The 8452-nt window shown below is 36.7% G+C and overlaps 1 long non-coding RNA gene across 1 annotated transcript in view; it reads left to right on the top strand.

The window, feature by feature from the left end:
- LOC109366110 (uncharacterized) overlaps window positions 1–2513 on the top strand; it is a 30399-nt gene extending 27886 nt beyond the window's left edge. Inside the window, exon 3 of the long non-coding RNA XR_014881410.1 lies at window positions 1050–2513. This is a non-coding gene — a long non-coding RNA (uncharacterized LOC109366110). The remainder of the gene's footprint in view (window positions 1–1049) is intronic.
- Window positions 2514–8452: the final 5939 nt, after the last annotated feature.

The raw sequence follows: 8452 nt of genomic DNA on the forward strand, positions 1-8452 counted from the left end.
CTCAGATTGTATAATTTACATGTAGCCTTTGCTAAATATAGGAGCTATTTTTCAACAAAGGCATAACCAAAAAACTGAGATTACCAGGCTTTTTTTTTTTTTTTGTGTGCGTATACGTGTGCGATTCAATTATGAAGCTGAAAAGAAACAAATGCAGATGTCCTTTGCTGATGCAGCAATGCATGTGCCTAAGTAGCACAGCTTTCTGGGAGCAGCACCACATTGCTATAAGAAGATGCATAAGTAAAGTTCTCAAGTATCTGCTTTCAGCTTCACTACCTTGGAAAAGATAGGAAGCAAATATACAGCCCAATATCTATACTCTTATCTACTTTTGTTATTGATCTCAAAATCCTCAGGGAGCTATTCTAGAAGAATGAAGGATATTTAAGTTGATATTTTACAATTAATCTCCTTCTGCTTGTTATCTCCCTTGTCACAGAATCTAGAACTGACTATGGGCCACAGGCATGCATGATGGAAATGTGTACTTCAACTACTAACATTTCCAGAGTGACTCTGCACTTCCTAAATCAATAAAAAATGAGGTGAAGTCACATAAATCTTCATGTGTGAGTGTATGTGTGCATAGCTGCCACGACCCAGCTCCTGGGAGCTTGAATGTGGCTTTCAAATAGAGTTTGAAAGTTCACATTTCTTGTCTGGAGGTATTTCTGTGATAAAAGAGAAAGAATGGGAAAGACCTGGCTGTGCTTTATGTATTTTTTTTTTTTTCTCTCTCACCAAAAGACTATCATTCAGGTTTTCTCCTGTCCTAGTCAGATACATTTCCCATAACAGCACTCGCCCATTACAGTCCCTTCCATTTTATTTCATGGTAAATTGAGCTTCATGAACTAGAACACTTGCTTTTTTAGCTGACTGCAGTGGATGTTGAAAGATCCTCAAGAGATTGCATGTGGGAAGGGACAAAGCTGTATATTTACATTCTATCTTTCTTATTCCACATTTAAGGGTATGTCATTTACAGAGTATGAACCAGTTTGGCATTTGTAATTCTCTTTTTTCTTTTTTTTTTTTTTTTCCAGCCAAGAGGAAAACAGAAATCAAGTCTTTGTTTATTAAGGGATGCTTCCACATCATCTCCTCTTTAAAGAAGGCTGTTTCAAACTGCAAAGTCAGGAGAGATTTTTGAATCAAATTTATAAGATGAGAAGAATCAAATCACAAGGACCAGATGGCTTTCACTCAGGCATTCTGAAGGAACACAATCAACGTGAAAGTGTAATGTGTATCTGTCACTTAAAATCAAAGTCATTCCTAGAGAAACAGAAAGCAACAAGTGTGACACCATTTTTAAGTAGTTAAGAAAGATTTGGGAAACTATAGATCAAAAAGTCTTCCTTCCATGCAGGGAAAACTATGAAGACTACAATAAAATCTAGAATTAGTAGCCACATGGAAAGTTTTGATACAATAAAAAAGAGTCAAAACTGCTTCTCTGGAAGGAAGTCAGCTCATACATTATATACTTCTTCAAAGTATTTGTGAGAATATTGCTAAGGTATTTTGGTTGATAAAACACAGAAAGCTTTCAACCACTTCCTCCAGTAAGTCTTTTCAAGAAGCTGTCATGATGGAGTAAGAAGGGCAGACGTTTTACACCTGGGTGACTTTACCAGTGGAGCTCCACAGGAATCTATACAACTAAGGTCATAAAAATGGCAAAAAACAAAAACAAAACAGTAATAAAGTACCAAAGTTTTCTGAGAACACAGAATTATTCATAGTTATTAAGGATAATCCTGACTGCAGAGAATTTTAAATAGGAATTTGTATAATTTTAATAGTAAAACAGTAATAGATGTTAATAAACGTAAGCCTAACCCTCAAACATCAAAGTATATAGTAACTTTAAAAATACATGGAAAAGAAGTCATATTAGCACTGCAAAATTGCTAAGAAAGGACACATCTTCTGACACCGTAACAACATTGAGAATAAAGCAGACTCATGTTATTTGAAAAAAACAGTACTTTCTGATTACCAAAGTCAGGAAAAAAGATCCTTTAAAGGATTATCCCTTAAAGGATTACTTTTAAGTTCTTATAAAAATTGTAGTATTCTTTAGGTTTGAAAAGACCTTCAAGATCATAAAGTCCAACAATATTATAGCCCCAGGTTTATGTATGCAAAAATTTTTATGCCTAGAGGTATGTCTGACACTATTTAAGATGCTGAGCATTCTTCATTAACAAAATAACCACTGTATTAGGATTTGTCCAGAAGCCATCGGTCTGGACCTCAATTTACAGCCTTCATGACTTTGATTTAATTGGTTGATTCTGGATTGTGTTTTTGTTTGTTTTGGTTGATCAGGGTTTTTTGGCATACGGAGGTGGGGAGACAGAGGAAGACGTACTTCTGCCAGATTTGGGGATTTGCTTTGAACATACATACAGAACTTAGATATAAATAAATTATCAGTTGTTTGAATCTTTTCATGTTTGTATTTAAATTAGAGGCATCCAAATAAAAAAATCTCTCCAGGATCTCTTAAGAAAGATTCCTTTCACACAGCACAGCAGAAGGGCTACTGTTCAATTGAGCTTGAAAACAGTTACTGAATTCCTATTGTGGAGAGAAAAGACAACTTCCTCCAAAATGAAAGGAAATAAAAGCCTGAAGTAAGGCTCAGAAGTTGGGAAGAATTAAAATTTCAGTGAAAATGGGTGGTTTAACCAATGCTTTTATTCTGTGTTACTCTTAGCACTTGTTTCTAATATTTTCCTTCCCCTCTTTCAAAAATATCTTCTCTAAAATATGGTTCTTGTAGCAACAAGCATTTGCCTGTGAGGATTCTGCGAGAGGTGCTAAGCTGGAGAAGGAATGGGAGTGAGCGAATCCTTGTGAGCGCAATGGAGTGGATCAATTCCACGCGTGGAAGAAATACTTGTCTGTATTGCAGACAATATTGGGGCAAGCCCAGAATTCTTAGGCCTGTTTCCCCAAGCATCGCAGATCAGTAACACTCAGTCATATTTTGTGAGATGCTAAAAACCCTGTGATCAGTTTATGTGTAACTGAAAAATTGTCAAGGGAAAAGAATTACAGTACTTGTATTACTAACAAGAATTATATTTGCAGCAGTGCAAGATATGTTCATTTTTTATTTCAGTCCTTATTAAGATTTATGTGTACGGATAAGAATCTGTCAGTATTGCCTAGGGGACTATGTTTTAAAAATAGCATTATAACTAATATTAACAAATAATACCGTAAGGCAATTTTAGTCCTCCCCTTCCAGCATTTACATGTGATTATTTTAATGTATCCCAAGGCTAATGAACATGACAATCACTTGAATAAGGACTTCATATGCATATAAACAAACACTGATAACACCACAAGTAATCTTGCAGTAAGAACTTATTTCCCTGTTCTGTGGGCCCTGGAAAACACCTCTTTGTATGTACGCCATCCTCCCTGACATCAAAGCAGTTAATTACACAAGAAGAGGTGGGTGTCCCAATATTTTTTCCAAATCCCTCTTCACTGAGTAACTGAGTGCTTTCTTAGCAAAGAGCAGAGCAAGTAGTCTCTTTTCTTATTAAACTCCCTTGACTTCTGGAATCTTCTACTAAATTATATTTGCCATACATTAAGAGTATAGGAGGGAGGAGAATAATTGAATAACTCAAAGCTTGTGTCAATTATCAAGTGTTTTAAATATAAAGACTTTCCCATCAACTAGAAACTAAATCCACTGATTTGTTGCCAGGGAAAATGGGCGAAAGATGCCATTTCTAAAATGTGTAAAGACATCGTGGTTCATCTTACAATAATATTTTTTGAACTTTTGTGGCATGCTTTTAGAGGAAACAAGATGGGGTTGCATTAGTGATGATTTGCTAAATAGTACGTCCTAATCCTAGTGTTTGTTAATCTTTGCCTTGCCTTCAGATTTACAGTCTTAGTTCACGGAAAGTAAAAGAGAATCCGAGCAGATGGAGGAATTCAGCCTTCCCCTTCTCTGCTTGGAGGCAGGTTTGGATATTTGTTTCAGGATGATTTGCTTCACTTCTAACAGAAACCCAGATGCACAGGGAATGGAGAAAGAGGTCTTTCAAGACCTGCAAGATCAAGCTCTGTGCACAAGACGACCTGGAAGTCTTGAGCTGCCTAACAAAGCAGCACACTTGTAAGAGCACATCATGCTGCTGCCTCTCACAGTCAAGTCTCTTGTCAGGTAGCTGCCATCTGATACAGATAACCCTGGGCACTCTCCTCTTCAGGCATCCTGACCTCTACATCATCCCCTCTAGACTCCACTGAACAATGACACATTGAGAAGCTGACCATAGAGGACAGAGCAGCAGCAGAAAGGAGGAAAAAAAGCTATGCTTGAAATGTTCCCACTAGCTCTCTCCTGCCTTGTTAGGCAGTTTCAAAGCTTGCTTTCATCCTCCATCTTCAGACCAAACTGGCTAATAAAGGAGCTCTTCTTGCTTTTTCTCACCTGCTCTGAAACAGGATCTGTTTGTTGTGAGAGGCTCTTTTGTCAGAAAGGGCTCTCTTTTTTGTGTGGTTTTGTTTCCTCCTGATTCTCATTAGCCATGACCTTGGCAGAGCAGAAAGATGGCCTCACTGATCACAGAGCACCCTTCAGCTGCGTGAGGGGCAGGCATGGAGGGTGGTGAGCCCAGCAGCAAGCATGATGAAATCCTGCCTGTGCTTTTCTGACCCAGGTGATCTTCTCAGTGATAGATCTGTTCTGAACTTCTGCCATTGCTGAGGAGGGTGGGTTCAGAGGAAAACCAAAGCCTGTAACTTATAATGAAGTCCTTATGAACTGAAAACTAGCAATTGATATGCCCATGGCAGAGATGCTGACAACAACGACTAGCGCTTTGCAAGAGAAGGTTTCAAAGATGACTCCCATTAGAAAACTAAGGAAGAAATAGTTTGATTTTATTTTACTTCAGCGTGTTCCTCAGCTGCCTAATGTGTTGAGCAAGGGCCATAGCATTCAGGAAGACTGGATTTCTGTTTCTTGACCTATCAAGATTTCTAGGGATGAATTTATGCAAATCTGCTCTGTTCCAGGTACCTAATTTCTTTTTATCTCAAGTCTTCGCAGCTCTTCAGCTGAGTATCAAATATTATTATCTACAGACTTAATTCTCAAGAAAAGTCACAGTTTTTACAAATCCATAAAAATGCATTTACCTACACAGTTTGAAAATAATAGGATGTGATGCCATAAACAGGATGAATATGTTCTGCAGCTGCTACATGACAGAAAAGATTCCAGCTACTACTTCTTGGGCCACTTCCAGGTAGTTGGGATAAACTTTTTTCCCCCCCAAATTTAAACAAGATCCAGGATGAAGAAGAACATAATTTCATACTTAGGAGTGAGAAACAAGTTAGAATTCTACTTTCATTAGAGCTTGAAGTTTTCATTTGGAGAAAAAACAAAGAGTTGTCAAGCCGCAAAGAGGGACAGAACATAGTAACAAAATACATTTTAATTGTCTTTTTCTGGCAGCTTCTCTACCACCCAGTCAATTCTAATAACACATCTTTGCTTGGGGGATGTATGTCATTGCAGAGTCCCATCACCTATGCTGAGTAGCAAAGAGAAAAAAACAAGCCACAGCACCATTTACTCAGCTCAGCAACACCCTATTTACAGGAGAAAAGCTTTAATTTCAGCACTTTCAACTTGGAGTGCTATTTGGAAACATTTAGCTCATAAGAAGTCTTTCAGTTCATGCTTTGACCTCATCATGACCTGAACATTTTGTTAACAAAGTACCCTGTTAATATTTTAACCAAAAGAACTAATGTACTCAGAGCTGATTATGTTGCCAAAGTGGTGCTTGCTCCTAAAAAGGGAAAGTTTTAATTCTATTTTCAAAACCAAAGCCTTGCTCCTAACTATATATGGAAATGTCATCAATCAGTCCTGGAAACTGTGTGCACTGCAATGCAGTATTATAGCCAGTGTTTCGGCATTGTGTAATAAATCTCATTGTGGCTTGTGGCGGAAGTTTTTTTGCTGTGTCAAATTTCTGTTAGTTTGAAGATATGTTAATATATTAATAATTAAAAAAGAAAATCGTACACAGTATGAGTGCCCTCTTTCACAACCTAACGATTATATATAAAACAACAAAGTAATCACAAGAGGAAATAGTAAAACTCATAGCCACTGCCACCTACGCTTATAACAAAATTATTGACTAGGTTTTTTCCCTTGTATATTATAATTATATGGTAGCCATCTGAACCCTTCATCAGATTATCCTCCTACCATCACACTGTCTTTCTGGTGACAATATTCTATATTTGCTCCTTTGTGGAACTTAGCTAGGCATTTTGTATTAACGGACAAAAAAAAAAAAGAAAGGAAAACAGCACACACAGACATGCTGTTTCATCTCTAAGTGCCTGGACATCAGCAAATCTTACTGGTATGGAATTGGAAAAAATGTTTATATATTACTGTGTTTCATAAAATGTATACAAACCTTTGAGTTTGGAAGAATTATTGGTCTAGTATTAAATGCAGAGGTTGACAGCCCTGCCTACAGCAAGGGGATTGGAGCTTGATAATCCTTAAGGTTCCTTCCAACGCAAGCCATTCTAAGATTCTGTGAATACTAAGAATTGCCTTCTTACAGTATTTAAGGACTCAGAATCTGCAAGCTATCTGCCTACATGTCTTAGACTTACAGGTATTCTCATAGGACACGCAGTTCTTGTAAGGTGTAGAACTGACAGGAAAGCAAGTATTCTCAAGCTAATCACGGAACTGCTCCTGCTGTTGGCTCTTTTTTAATGTAAGAAAAAGTAACTTAGCTAAAAATGGATTCTATGCATTTCTATCATTGTCTCATTAATACCTACTAAATGATTTCAGCAACTGAAGCATCTGATATCCTGAAAGTATTCTATTATTATTTCTACCAAGAATGTCTAAAAAGGTGTTTCTGAAAAAGAGAATCAGGATAGATCCTTTGGTCTTCATCTTTATAAACCAAGTCTGACAAAATATCTTACTGATAAATTCATCATCAACCAAACTAATATGCAAATGGAAAAATTACAGTAATAAAGGAGAATAATAATAAAGAAAGGTTGTATGTGATATATCATAATTGTCTTGTTAAAAAACAGTGCAAGGGAAGTACTATGTGTGCAGCTGTTACTTACTAGCCACTTAACTGTATTTAATCTGTGTATTTCAATTTTTTGTTAAGTCTTGGTCAAGATTAAGAAGTATGTCCTGTGCATATTTTAAAATAATCATGACTCGCTTTCTTGTTTGTATGTTTTTGTACGGAGCACTTCAAACATTTTTATTCATTTTTACTTTGTTGGTCATTTAAGTTACTGCTTTCTTATGGGAATAATACACATCTCTAGACTCTTTCAAACCTGTGTTTTAGGAATTTGGAAAAAAAAGTCATAGCTGATTGGGTTAATATACAAAAGGGAATTTTCCTGAATGAAAACATGGGTTAAATGAACACATGGGTTAAATGAACAGGATTTAGAAAAGAGTGGAAGAGGATAATAAATGGGAGTTCCTGCGGCTTCTTAAACTATTGGAAACATAGAGCAGCAGAAGTCTTCCCTAAACTAGCAGTCAACATGATGTGAGTATGTAGGATAAAATCTATTTCATTGCTGAGGAAAAGATGACTATTAGCTGCAGGATATTGCTACTGACATATCATCATCATATTCTTGTTAGTATGGAGGCTGAGCATTATTTGTGTGAAAACTGTCACTCAGAAACCTTGCTTCCCAGCACACTTTAGTTTCTCAGTAATCTTCAAACTTACACAGCTATTTTTGGCTTGGGGGGTTTGAACTCTGATGCCAAAGGAAAAGTGGCAGGCAAACAGAAAGACAGCCACAGAGCTCAAACTATTGAGCAGAAAATCCCAAATCTAGAATATTTTAGGTAGGAAGACTAATGATCTATGAGGGTTTAATGAATAAAGCCAAGGCTTCAACTTGCTGATTATATGTCCCTAATTAATCGAGTTTCAGTGACATGCAGAAGAGAGACTGTTCTTACTGAGAAGTGCCTTCATATTTTGAGAATGCCCCAATCTCTTCCGTGGTTTGTTTTCTTTAAGTCACACCAGTCTGTCCTCACTCCATCAGAAAACAGGATGCACATTTACAAGAACTTTGGGAAAAAAAAATCTATATATTCCCATTTTGTCATACCCCATTTCTTGGAAAGACTATACTATGTATTTCACGAATCTCAGCTAATTAAGATACTTACATTAACTACACTACAGAAAACAATCCAAAGTTATAGTAAGAAGACAAAGCTGTAGGAGAACAATTAAATCTGGTTTAGATTTAGGATCTCTCTGTTAACTAGGGTTTGGGGGAAATCTCCTTTAGTGAGTGCATTTTCATGAATAGTCTACATGATGGAAAACAAAGTCCTTATTAAATT

Source organism: Meleagris gallopavo, chromosome 2, assembly GCF_905368555.1.
Source record: "Meleagris gallopavo chromosome 2, MGAL_WU_HG_1.1, whole genome shotgun sequence".
NCBI lineage: Eukaryota > Metazoa > Chordata > Aves > Galliformes > Phasianidae > Meleagris > Meleagris gallopavo.